Source organism: Ambystoma mexicanum, chromosome 11 (genome assembly GCF_040938575.1).
Source record: "Ambystoma mexicanum isolate Mex_15411 chromosome 11, UKY_AmexF1_1, whole genome shotgun sequence".
Lineage (NCBI taxonomy): Eukaryota > Metazoa > Chordata > Amphibia > Caudata > Ambystomatidae > Ambystoma > Ambystoma mexicanum.
Genome location: NC_090934.1, coordinates 940,669,754 through 940,684,127, shown reverse-complemented (window position 1 = coordinate 940,684,127; position 14,374 = coordinate 940,669,754). Strand labels below are relative to the sequence as shown.

Sequence of the window (14,374 nt, the reverse complement as noted above, 5' to 3'; positions counted from 1 at the left end):
CCCGACAGCATTAGTGGCCAGACATGCATAGTAAATACAAGCAGGTAAGGTACATCCATAAGTAACATTGACAGCGACAATGGCCATCCACACCTTTCCAGCCAGCTCCTTCTCTCCAACTGTCATCCCTAGAACCTCTGGAACCCAGCACACCACACATTCCATTCAGACCCCACAGGCACACGCATCCTCAACACTGGGAGTCCTGTCCAACAGCACACATGGACACTAGACTGTAACACACCGTTCATTCTAGGTGTTTTTACGACATTAGTTATCAGCCGCTAAGGGATGAAGGGCATATATATAGTTGACCCTGTCTGGAGTCAAACTTACAAAAGGCAGGCTGGTCCCATGTCTGAGTCAGGCGCCTCTGTAGTCAGTTAACATTACGCAACAAGTTCAGGCGCAGGGCAAGGAAGCCAGATATGGGAAGGTATGTCATTCTCTAGAGTGCTTTGATACGTCTGTGACCTCACCCCCTTGTTCCAATCTCAGTTTCAAGTGCTGTGGGTCTCTCGGGACAGGAAAGTACTGCAGGCCGTTGGCGCAGCCGCCCGGTGGGTAGATTGCTCTCAGACTGGGACCCATCTTAACATCCGCCTTCATCCACGCAGAGCGCACAGCAGGCATTATTCTGCCGCCGCGGGCAGCTCTTTGCGTGGGTGACGTCTCGACGCCGGTACCTCGTGCAAAGCCCACGTTTACGGACCCGAGTGAAAGTACGGCGGGGTGGGGGAGGTAGGCTGTGATGGCAGTTGGCTGTAATCCCCTACGGCGTCTGGAGCGAAACGTGAACATAGAAAAGGGAGGTTTGTTCTTTTTTTTATTATGCAGATTAATATGTCCATGACGTGGACTGCTGTCTAAAAGAAAAGGTTACTTGCAGTCATGTCCTGCAGGAGCACGGCCCTAGACACGAAGAACGAGCACATGTTGGAGTGTGTTTTGTGATTCACCGCAGAAAAGTATTTTCCAGTAGGTGTTTTCAGGTCACAGACCAAAGTCAAACAAAAGGAGCGCTCATTTACTTTACAACGATGTGCGCCGTGGGCTTTGAATGACCGAGTCAAGCCTCTAAAATGGCGATCACGGAGGGAGTGGTGCTCTAACATGATACTTAAAACGGTGCGCAGCCACTGCCAGCCCTGAACTGGGCAAGGTTTCAAGCGTATTGTGCATTCGAGGATGAAGAGGAGGGAGTGGCGGAAGGGGGGCTTTCATGCGTCATATTTATTCAAAGCCTTGAAATAATCATTGGTGGCATCTCGAAGAAATGCATTGGACCACATGTAATGTGTACATTAGGCCCCAAAATGAATGCTGAAATGTACCTCAGCGGGGCGCTGAGGAGAGCCATTTTAGAACGCATCTTTCCCACTCTCCTGCACGTTTTTACTGCGTAGCATAAACAGATTGATGACTTGAAGAATGACGTCGTTCAGCTGAGGCTGCTGCCTCACGAATACAAGACACAGGGCCACATTACATCTCTACGGTATACAGTAGACCATATCACTGAAACTGGCGTTTCTATCTCTGTAGGAGTGTGAGGCAGATGGACTGAGATTGAAACGTCAATTCCCGTTCTATTGTCTGCTTGCTGACAATTTAAAGGGAATTGGTACAACGTGGCACTGATACAATGTGGCACGTGCTTGCTTTTTAGAAAGGATGTTGCCTTCGCTGAATAATGTTGGGCTCCCATTCACCACTCTATTTTTGTTACTTTGAAAACGTTTCTGCGTTCTGGCAAAGATTCATTCTAAAATGACTGAGACTACTTAAGTCTTGAGTAGCAATATGTTTCTACGTGCTTTGTTATGCTATGTTAATATGCTTTTATACTGCAACAACTCATCACCGTAGTAGTTTCAGAGTGCCTACGCGTGTCCATGGAGTAGCATACTGTGCCGATACCTGGGGTATCCAGGCCTTGGACTGCTGCAGGGAAGAAAATGAGCAAGGGGAAGATAAGAGGATGGGAAAGCAGAAAGTAGATGCAACAAGCCAAAGGATGCAGTGGTGAAGAATGTTTTGTGATAGTATGGATGCATGTCATTCATGTTAGCTGACCGCAGCGCTGCAAAAGAGAGGAGCAGGATATGCCCTTAAGTGTTGCAATAACAGAGCTCGGTTTCCAAGGCCGATTTGGAAAATTGTAACTTAATTAGTACGCAACGTAATGTTGAATGCATGAGGGTCATGAGAGCGCGCTTGGGGAATCCTGAAGGTTTTCAGGCGTATTGGCCCGATTTATCTCTACACGTTGTACCCCAGGTCCAAACTCCAGAATGTTAATTCTGGGACTGCCAAACATGAGCCAAAAAAAAAGCTTATTCAAGAATAGACTGTGCCTAAAGGCGAATGTTGTGGGTAATAGAAGGAGGGGATGGAGTGGTCAAACTAATAAGGTGAATTGAAAAAGCTGACCTCAAAAGGGTTTTATCAAAAGTTTGTTGCATATCATAACATTCTCGACTTTTGCTCACAGTGCATTATATGGTGCCTTATTTGGGAGTAGGCTATCAAAGTACAGAAATGCCTACCCATCTAGAATGAGAAAATATACCCTAGGCCTCCTTTTCATGCTGTACTCGTTAGACTGCATGAAAGGAGGATATGGATGAACGATAAACGGGGGGTAGAAAGGGACGCGTCAGTCGTCTGCCCTTTGGTTTGCGGTGTCAGTCTGTCACCCTTTTATGTGAAATGATGATGTGACTGTTTTGGATTAGAGCGGTCAGGCTTTTAAGTCTTTCCCAATGCCAAGGCGTCATTGTGAATCTGGGTGTGTAGAAACAATGCATAGTGGAACTGGAGTGCTCCCTAAGCCCTCTAACGGCCATGATATGCCAGGTTCTATACAGGTTCTATACACAGAAAATCTAGGAGAACTATGGGCCCTTTTGAATGAGCTCAGGCTTTGAACTGTGCCTCCTCTGGGAGACCAGTCCTGCACCAGAACTTCTGAGCAGGAGTTATTGAGGCCTGTTAGGAACTCAGGAACTTTATCAAGATGTTTATAGTGGTGTGGGAGGTAAGCTTCCTCCAGGACCGAGACGGGGCTCTTCTGGGATTTAATCTGTATAACCCAGCCTTGTCTACTCTTCTAAACCTGGCGGGCTGCTATATTGTCATGTTAATAGAGAGCAACACAGGTCTCTTAGGCACAGCATGGGTGTATGGGCTGGATACCATCTTACGTTTGCAGTTCTACTTGTTTTTTGCAGTGGCACTTGGCTATATATTTTAGTCAAAGGGGAAAACCCTGAATCTGTTTAATGACGGAGCTTGGACAGAGTTACAGATATGAGTCGTGCAATGTGCTCTGATCTGCTCTGCCAAGGTAAATGTGGTGGGTGTGGTGGTAATGGGCATAAAGCTGCTGTGTGTTTGGGTGTCCATTTGTGTAGTGTATAGCGTGCTTGTAGATTGTGAGCTGAGTCGTTAGTGAATGAAGTTGGGACTTGGGGCAGTTGATGGGTCGAAGGATTGTATTTTATGGCTAGAAGGAGCCCCTAGAGTTCCAGTGTGCCATTGATCTGAAAATGAAGTTTCTTTTGTTTTATTTTTCGGAATGCAATGTTCTTACTACCCAGGATTCCGATTTATTATGATTGAGGGGTGGTATTGGTGTCTTATGTCGAGAAAGGTTGGTGGGACTTTCCCAACTCAGCCCTTTCTCGAAGATATTCTGAGAGTAATCCGTAGGCATCCTGTACAGCAAGCACCTGAGAGGACTGCCTTGGGGGGCGTTGTCCTTTGTTTCTGTTCCTTTTTTCTCTCTTCTCCCATGTTGATACCAATTGGGATATTTTTGATTTTTAGATTGGGGATTAATCTGAAGTCTAATGACTTCTTTAGCATAGGTTTGGAACTTTCTCTTGGCCAAAGATTTGGTTATTGTGTTGTATATTAGGGAGTCCCTGGAGGGGCTGTACATCTAAGATTAGGTGAACTTGATTTGGAACTCCTCCACGGGAGGTCTCAGACCTCTGAAGAATAGGCCACTTTAAATTGCTCCACAATCAACACTGTTTGTACTAGGAAATCCCTTGTCATTTCTAGATATAGCCTTGGTTCCTACAAGTGTTTTCTTTAACCCTATCCCTAGAACGTACGTAAATAAAATCACTTATTTGAACCACAACGTTCCTGTGTCATATGCCATTGCTCGACCTCACAGGCTCTGAGAACGTGTTGAAGGTCTTCCATATGTTGTCTGGCCCCCTACCTCCCCTCAATAAATCTGACCAGATCAGTGGGACCGAGGACTGATGGCACCTTCTCTAATCTCATGGTGAGGAATTTTACATCCATGCTTAACCATGAGATGGTTCTGTAGGACCAGATAGTGGAGTCTGTGGAATTCTGTCACCTTGAAATCTTGTGGCACACAACATCTACGCTTGGAGCTAATAAACCCCTTCGCCTTTTTAAAGCAGCAAGTAAAGCCATTGCTGCCTGGATCCTTACTGACTGGCATCTCTTTAATGCCCACCTTAATTTCCTCATCATTTAAAGGGCCATTGAATTCTACCATGTTTTCTCCCAGAGCGTGAGGCACATAGGTCCCTCAAGGTATTCTTCCAGCCACAACTTAACTTTTCCTTTTATAGCTCTCTATCGAACTTTGCAAATTATTCTATCCCCATTTCCTTTTACCCTCCCATATTATTGGCCAGATAGCTTTCTCGTGCATCTTATTGAATATTGTATAGGTTAACATGTTGTCTGCTTTGTCCCCTATTTCATAGTAGCTCTTTAGGAAGCACCACTTTCAAAAAAACAATCCTATAGTCACTGCCTTTAATTTCTCCCCCTAAGTATGCGTTTTGAGCTTAATCTCTTCCTAGGGGTCTTCACCCCTGCCCACATTCTCTTCGTGAGATTATCTGCATACAATCTAGGATCTATTAAATTCCCCTCCCTTTTCCTCAATGTGCAGGTTCCCATAGCTATGTCCCACAATGTGGATTTTGGTACCAAGGAGCCTTCATTCAACTCAATTGAAGCTTTGATCTGCTCCCTGACTTTATTCCTAAAAGGTCTCTCTTTAATTAAGAGGTGTCATAAACCCCTTCTAACTTGAATTGTGGTCTGTCTAAGGGCCATATAGACCAGGTCATGATATGTCCACAATGTTGAAACCAACTTTGACTCCTTTCTTCATGAGCAGACAATTGCTAGAACAAAAATGAATGGGTTGGAAAAACAATCTTACTAGGAAAACCTCCTCCCTTCGGTGCTCGACTATAGGGCTGAAACACCTGGTGTAGACGCTTTTCACCAATTCACAACATTACCAATGTTAATTGTTTGTTCCCATGTAGATTTGCACTACTGACCTGTTTTGTCTATTTGTTCCCTTTGTGTACGACGCCGGTCGTCTGCTTTCAGCAGCGACAGTAGTGATTGCATTACCTTTGTTCAACCATACCAGTATTCAAGAAGAGTATCTTGCTTCTGTTTTGTTCTGACAATGCAAATTGTGTTTGCTTATGTGTGTGTTCTTTCACGTTATGTTCAAAATGTATAATATAGAAACTTAAAACTATATCCAAATATAAAACTTTTTGGAAATTTCCCATGTGATTATTTACACATGTACGTGCTGTTTGCTGTGGGATGAAACAGAAGGGAGGAGGTTTTCCTAGTAAGATTGTTTTTCCAACCCATTCATTTTTGTTCTAGCAACTGAAGCCTTCCTGGGCAGAATAGGGTTGCATCCACCAGTAGCCCTTTTTTTGATATAATTTTCATGAGCAGACAATACATTCTGGAAGGTTTTCTGGACTTGAGAGTAAAAAGTATATACTCTCGGATCTCCATTTAATTCTTTTCAGGCAACAATTAGCACTGTTAGTCATGAAAGTTGTGAGAGGTTGCACTCACCTGTCCCTCCACCATTTTGTCTATTTTGGGGTCTTTCCCTAGGTGGAAGTCCCCACTAATCGATAGGCCTTTAGGCCCGTTTTCTATGTCACCCAGAGTCTCAGTTAAAGACATGATCCAACCTTGATTTATACAGGAAATGTAACACGAGGCAACCGTGACACCCTGTAATGTTCACTTCACTGTCAGCAAACACCTTTTGTTCACTTCTTAAAACTTTCTTGTACATCGGTTCCTTAGGAATACTGCTCACATCTTCCTTTCCTGCTCGCTGGAGACCCTGACAGCTTGTCCTATTGTTCATCTCTTAACTGTATTTCCTTGGTTACCTTATAGTATGTTTTGTGCACACATAATATTAATAGTTTTCGTCTTCTGAACTCTTACAATGATGCTGTTTTGAAAGGCAAATGAAGGTCCTTGCTGTTAGGTTTTCCGATCTGCCACACATCTGAGACAAACATTGCCATCAATTTTACTTGGTCTATGTAGCGATGCCCATCGACCCTCTATTTTTGGGTTTTCGCTGCTTGCCTATACTATTGACGTTAGTGTCTCTCTGTTTCCCTGGATAGATTCCCCTCCAGGATTGCACACCCCCATCACTTATCCTAAACTCCGCCCCATACCCCTGCTCCTGGACTTTCTGCATATTCTGCTCCTCGAACAACCCATCCTCCACTCCTTCTAATATAGTGATGGGGTGCACCTGAACCTCAGAGACGGACGCCTGGTTACCATTCAACAAGCTCCCTGACCAGCTCTCCTCCGCCTGCTGACGTGCCCACTTCCCCACTCGAGCCCCTGTTTGTCTGCCACTGCTGCTGTGTTGGCCACTGGCAACATCAATGTGATCATCCCCAGGAAACCCAAGTATGATGAAAATTGGGGCCATTGAAGGTTCATGGGAACATCAGTCAACAAGTCCAGCTACAGTGCCACCCCCAAACCGAAATAATATTGAACCGACAGAGAATTTGCTGAAAGATCATAGTTTCATTATTTCCGCATATTTATTTTGCCACTAAACTCACAACAATGAATTTGTACAAGCAACACTTTTCGATTGTGGAGTGGCCGCTTTAGGGCGCACAAGTGTACTAACCTTTTAATAGTTTCTGGACCCGACAATTACTTTCTTCCTTCTACAACCACCTCCCTCGTTTCCATTTCTGTTGTGGTCTCGCTTTCTTCAACTATTCAAGAGGTTCTGCCTGCCCCCTTGCTCAAAGAACATTACACGTTTTCCAATTTAATAAAAGTGCAATACATTGAAGGATGTCGAGAAAGAAAATCCCATTGGCTCTCTGGCCCCCTTCTCTCAGAGCCAGGCCAGGAGGCCAAGGTGCACCATTCCCTCTGTGTAACCCAGGTCTTTTTTCCCTGGCCAGCTGACTTACCTTTGCCACCAGGTCAATGGGGGCAACACAAGACAGCCAACACCCTCCGTGTGGGCCACACACCTGAGTCCTCAGCGCATGGTTGTTGAATCACCCGTAACACACATGTCAAGATATTAACGGTAAACCAAATGTTATTAAAAATGAAGTTTGGGTACTACTCAAATAGTCTGTCATAGAAGGAAAGAATTGCCATTTGTGGCTGTGGCCACTTTTGGATTGGTGCCCAATCCAGTGCTATGCCCCAGCCGACCAATCAGAAGGCTGGTAGGTTGATTACAGCCATTCAGCGGAGTTGGCAAATGAAAAGGAATGGACATGCATTCAGTCCAATTCATGGTAAGTGGAGTAGTGACTCAAAACAGGCGAAGAGGTCTGTAAATAGGATGCATTAAGTGGCCTGCCCGCTGAGTAGGGCCGGAGGCCAGCTAAGGTAAACTGAGCATTTGTAGGTGGTTCAGGAGGCAAGCCGCACTGGAGATGGAGTGAACTTTGCTCCAAATATTAAAGTTGCCCCCATGGTGGCCTAATCAGAGGTGTGCGTTCTTCCCCCACCATATCAATAACTGGGTCATATGAGCTGTGCTTTGTAATACTGGCAACCCACATTCAGTATAACAATAAGGGACAAATGAATTTTATGATCTTAAATGTTTATTGGCATGACAAAATGAGGGATTTGGATTCGATACTGAGCCGTTTTACTAGTTTCCTGTTGGAATGTTAATGTTAAAGGACATTTGTACCGCGCACTGTCACCACTGGAGTGGTCCCTCTTGGTTCACCAATTTTTAAGGGGGACCACATAGTGCTGGTTGGAGATCTTAACTCTGACTGTATGAACACAGAATCGCTGGGAGAGGTTTGTAGGAGAGGAGTTCGGACCTCCAACTAAAGGGGAAATGGCAGGCAGTGGTTGAATTGTTTAGGTGGTTTGTGCTTATATATTTTTAATGACTGTTTCTCTTCTCTAGCTGCTGTAGCACCTACATGGACAGACGGTAACAAATCCTCTATTTTAGACTATATCTTTGTCAACATCTGGATGTATGGACTATGCACAAAGTGTAGTTTTGAAAAACTGTGGCTTTGAAAAACCTTGCTCCACCAGGGCGACTCCTTACAATCCCGATAGTTATACGTGCAAGATTAAAAGTTTCAAAATCCGGTCAATGAAGTCGCAGGTCAACTGTATAAGGACGGTAAAAAGCCTAACCGTCCCATACGTTGAAGAAATTAATTAATGAAAATACAGGACTCTGCGCCAACAACTCAAGTTGAGTTAAATCTTAGATTATGCTTTATTGATCATCCATGACCATTGAGCCCATAATTGATAACATGTTTCGGCTCCACTGAGCCTTTTTCAAATCCGGGCTACCCATAATTGTAATATAGGACATACAATATATCATAGTCAAAAAACAATTTGTATGAACGACATCATAAAGTATAACATAATACCAGTTTTCAAATATCGTGACCACAAAATATGCATAATAACATGAAAGAAATTAGACAGAAAAACAAGGATGGGCAAAAGGGAAGGGTTCATGGGTGTAGAAAAATAGGCAAACATATCATAATACATTGTTATGTTTGAGTAAACAGAAAAAGAGCACAAAAAACAGAAACAAAAACACAAACAAAAAGAAAAAAAAGAAAAAAGAACCCATTAGTAATCATTATTCTTCAATTCATTGAATAATATAACCAAATTCTGCAATGGTCCCTTGAGACAAACTGACAACTTGGTGGATGTCCTTACCCGAAATTTGATGTAACCAGTTCTTATGACTATTTGTCCATGTAGTAGTAACGGGGTACAATCCCCAATATCAATCTAAACAAAAAATGTAAGTAGCGAAGGTAAATAAAACTGATTGTCCAATTTAGAATATACATTAATTGTGTATATCAAGGTTGCCTGTGGCAACTAGGCATTTTCATGAAACCATTTCATTATCTGTATTAAGTCCTGTATTTGTCGAATTGAAGTAACAAATTGCTCTTGCTTCCGCTTGTCGTAACGCCTTCACTCTGTCACCACCTCTTTTGTTCAAGGATACTTGTTTAAGACCAATGAATCTAATTTCCGATTTGAGATGTAGCTGATGTGTTTTTTGCCAATGTTCAGCTAACGGAAGTGATGGGTCTTGACTGCCAATTGTCAAATGTTCACGGATACGGATTCTCAACTTGAGTTGTTGGCGCAGAGTCCTGTATTTTCATTAATTAATTTATGCACAAAGTGTATATTCACATTTACTAATTATCCTGATCATGCCATGCTAGAGGCTGTGTTTGACATTAAAATGGATAGTGAATACGAATCAGTATGGAAACTCTGTGATCTGTCGGGTAATTGGGCCGGTAACAGGATCTCTTGGAACGCAGGCCTTGCTGCCTGGGTTCATTATAATCTCTCACACCTCCTGCTTCTCTCTACGGAGGAAGAGAAGTCCATCACCCTTGCCTCTGACAAATTTGCCTCCTCTGTTACTTCATTGATGACGATCGGTGTCCAGTTAAAGGATCGAATGTAAAAGGATCGACGCAATAGGGCTGAAAACAAAAGGATTGCATTTTTTTTTTATTATATATTTTTTTTTGGTTTTCGTATAGTAAAAAAAAAGTGGTTTTTACCACAAAACGGGGGTTTAGGTGGGGACCCCCTCCCCCCAAAAAAAGTTAAAAAAAAATATGTTCGATCCTTTTATTTTCAATCCTTTTGAATCGATCCTTTTACCATTCGATCCTTTTTTCGATCCTTTGACCTACAACCATGACAATCTCCTGTGCCATAAGAAAATGTAAAAAAAAATATGTTCGATCCTTTTGTTTTCAATCCTTTTGAATCCATCCTTTTACCATTCGATCCTTTTTTTCGATCCTTTGACCTACAACCATGACAATCTCCTGTGCCATAAGAAAATGTAAAAAAAAATATGTTCGATCCTTTTGTTTTCAATCCTTTTGAATCCATCCTTTTACCATTCGATCCTTTTTTTTTCGATCCCTTGGCCTACAACCATGACAATCTCCTGTGCCATAAGTAAAGGTGAGAAGATGAGTAAGTTGTCAAATCAAGGTATTATTGATCAAATATAAGACTTCTCAGATCTCAATTGGTCCCTTCATCTGAAGAGGCTCAACTGCTCAACAAAAAGATATACCAGTCCTACAAAAGTTGGACGCGAAATTCACAGGCAAAAATACTTCAGGTTCATGCCGAAGTGATGCTAAACTGTCTAAGAAACAAGGACTCTAAAGGTTTCTGGAGATTGGTCAACAGCAATGATCTGCCACAATCTAGCATGCAACCGAATGCAGTGACTGAATCGGTATGGGTTGCTCATTTCAAAACTGTTTACTCTGTTAGAGATGACCACGAGCTAGGTACCAAGCTTTTAGTAGGCAATAACTACAAGTGCCTGAATCCAGAAGATTCTGGGCCCGAGATAGTACATCAGACCATTTTGCATCTTAGCTCTTCTTGTGCCCCGGGTCTGAGTGGTCTCTCTAACTTTTTGTTTAGGATTAACCCAAATCTTTGGGCTAATGCGCTATCATGTCTATTTCAAAACATAGTTATCACTGGTGAGCTGCCATCTTTGTGGTCCTCTGCCTTGGTAATAACCAATCTACAAAAGAGGTGAGAGAACATGTCCACTAAATTACCGACCAATTGCAATCCAAGATGCAGAAAGCAAGGTATTTGCCCCAATATTACTGAATCATCTTGAGTTGTGGATTGCTGACTCACAGGTATTGGGCAAATGGCAAACGGGATTCAGGCACCATTTAGGGATGTCTCTAAATGGTTTTATGGTGAATTGCTTACAACACCTACCCTGGGGATGGAAATATGAATCCATTTTTGTTGCTTCTCTTGATCTTAGCTCTGCGTTTGACGCAGTTGATTGCAACAAACTCTGGCTCAAGCTTCAGACATAGGGTATTCCTCCTGGTCGCCTCAGGCTCATTGTGGGACTTCACACTCATACCAATATACAAGTTCGCCTCAATCACACTGGTGGTCTTTCTAGAACAATTCCCACTGAATGTGGGATTAGGCAGGGGTGCGTATTGGCCTCCTGCTTATTTAATGTATATTTGCCTGACGCTGATGATTGCTGAAAATCTGCTATATGTGTTTCACCCGAATTGTCACCTTATAATTTGATTGTACTGCCGTTGGAATTCAGCGCCTTGTAACCTCTTTTGTCAGTTATATTGAAGCTCACTCCGTGCGGGTTAATCCCGAAAAGCCAAAAGTGATTCAGTTTACCAAATTGAATGCTGCAACTTCCCTGGCCTATCTCGGTTTTGTGATTAACTCAAGCCTTGTATACGAAACTTAAGACAGTGGTATAAGGATCGTGCTCATACTCTTTCTTCCCAATTAATAAGGGTTGATCAAAAATACTGCAAATTCTCTCTAAAACCGGTGATAACATTTTATGAGGGCAACATTATTTTATGGCATTGAAACTTATCCTCCCAGTGTGATTAAATGTTTATCAGCTCTTGCAACACTCTTTTGGAGAAGAACACTGACTCCGTAATTCTCTGCCAATTGATCCCATAAAGTATGAACTTGGTATAGTCTCATTACAAGCAAGAGCAGAATGGAGAATCCTATCGTTATTCCAGAAGATTTTGTGTGCAACTCAGGGATCTTTGTTTGTAGATTTAAACAAAATCCTTCAGGTTCAAGGGTGTGCTTGGATTTATACTATTTCAGAAAGATGTACTATTAATTTAGATGCCATCCATTATTCCATTGAAGATTTGGTGCATAATCCACAGAAGGTTAAATTATCCTTGTACAATTATAATTGGATTAAAACGATGGATTCTATGCACTCTTACTCTTCACTGAATCCTTTGTGCAATGACTATAAGAGGTTGGGCATCTTAGCACCTTTTTTTAAACATTTACCCAGATAAACTAACAAAGGCCATTTTCTACGATTTTGATGGAACTTGTTGCTCACCAAACACATTTTTGCCAGATATGATATTTTATCCTCCAAACAGACAGGTTACATGTTGTGTCTGTAATGCACCAGATTCATTTGAATCTCTTGGGCACTGAATAACTGAATGCATGCCTCTGGGGAGTGCTCGGCTGCACTGGTTAGAAAAATGTTTGTCAACAACTTTCCCTGTTTGAACCGAGCAATTGTGGCTTTCATGTTTGGCTGGATGGAAAACTTCCATTGCAATTGCTGTAGTAGGCTCTGTAAAATCATTGAACCTACAAAGCAACACTGTATAATGGTCCTTTAGATAATGAAATTCTAACTTTTTCTTGTGTTTGTATTGTTTTATTTTTAAGATTTTAAGATAGGACTTGATCTGTATTCACATGGATTTTAATGTCATTTTATACATGTTTTCTTATTTATTGTATTATTATTAGAGGTTGAATGTTTTAACCACATAACAATATTTTTTTTTTTTAAAGTTGCCCAGAGTCACAGTGAGCCCATGTGCAAAGGAGACTTGCGCTGCAAAATCTGGTTGGGATTTAGGAGGATACATTCTGATAAATGTAAAGCAAAATGAAGATGCTAGGGAGCATTTTCGAATATTCAGAAAATGGTTCCAAAGGTCAGCTTTAAATGGCGGCTCTGAGGAAGAAGGGGTTCAGTTTTTGAATTTGGGTGGTAGGGATTACAATTTTGTCAATGCCTTTATTATATAAGCCTTAATTTCAGTTACTCATGATAATGATTTGATAATGATTTTCCATTTATAAAGCGCTTTTGTCAAAGCGCTGTACATAGAAAATTTACTTACAGTTATCACCTAACCAAAGATGGTACTCATTTATTGACCTCGGGAGGGTGAAAAGCTGAGTTGGTCTTATTGGAATTCGATTTTTTGACCTGCAGGGCACAGCAGCGAGCGCTCCAGCTGCTGAGCTATCTTACCAGCAGTCATGATGGTGAGGCAGTCAACAAACATGCAGCCTCCTATGTAAAGTTACAAGAAGAAGCGCCAGCCCTTCATTACAACCGAATGATTCACATCATGTGCTGTTGTACCCACTGAAATAAAACTGGGAGGAATTCAGAGAGCACAGCGCACTGATGCTGTCACACAAGCCTTTAAGTGGGCAAGGGTTCAATGGGGCCAATCCTTGGCAGTCTCCAGAAAGGGTTCCCGAGCCGGGGCCTTGCTGGAGCCCACCCGACTAGCCCCAGCCATGCTGACACCTTGTGCAGCCGTTTAGCCAAAGCGCTGCACAGTTACGCAGACTGCCTGCAGGTGTCAGTACTTCAGAAGTACTGACATCTGTAAACAGCCAGTGTTACTGTGGCTTCGGCTACATGGCTGCCAGATGATTCTGAACTTCCGGAACAGGAAGAGGGCTGGAGTGCCCAGTCTCTCCTTTTGTTTCAGAGAAAAGAGTCATCATGCAGCATGAAGCCTTTTATTTGAGGCTTCTTGATGTGTGATGACTCTTTACTCAGAAACCAAAGGAGAGAATGGGCCCGCCAGCCCTCCTCCTGTTTCAGAGTACAGTCATCACGCAGCCCTTTTATTCAAGGAGTCTGTGGGTTTTCTTAACCACGCATCGCCTTGAATTGAAAGGGCTGCCTGCTGCATGTGAGCCACACTGCTGGGGCACACTGGTCACACACTGGGGCACATTGGTGTCAAAACATCGTTGCCGCCCCAGCCCCCCTACTTTCACCAGCCTCTGCCCCCACCCCATTGGTGATGGGGGGCTCTCCACCCCATTGGTGATGGGGGGCTCTCTAGAGGGCATGGCCTAAGTACACGCATACTTGGGCTATGGCCCCTAATGAGAGCCCCCCCCACCACCCCCTCTATTTAGCATCCCATTTAATCCACTGCTGTCGTACCTTTATGGCATTCAGAGTACCGCCCTGCGGCCCACTCCTTTCAATGCGTTGCTCTCAGCCCAGCGCAGCTGTGTATCCATCATAAGGACACCGAACGCAGTGCTGAGGGGAGGGGGGGGGGGCGTGAGTTGTGCTGAAGCATCACAGCTGTAGAAAACGGGACCCGGGCATTTCCGGCTCCAGCTCACTGCCACC

At 43.1% G+C, this 14,374-nt stretch overlaps 1 protein-coding gene and 1 long non-coding RNA gene across 6 annotated transcripts in view; one reads left to right on the top strand and one right to left on the bottom strand.

The window, feature by feature from the left end:
• The window catches only part of LOC138503953 (uncharacterized), an 863,233-nt gene that overhangs the window by 296,636 nt on the left and 552,223 nt on the right, over window positions 1-14,374 (top strand). The window lies entirely within an intron of this gene.
• Window positions 8,565-9,240, bottom strand: LOC138504797 (uncharacterized). Its single transcript, XR_011279978.1, has 2 exons — window positions 9,067-9,240; window positions 8,565-8,675 (listed from the first exon to the last, which is right to left on the bottom strand). It is a non-coding gene; the product is annotated as an uncharacterized lncRNA (long non-coding RNA).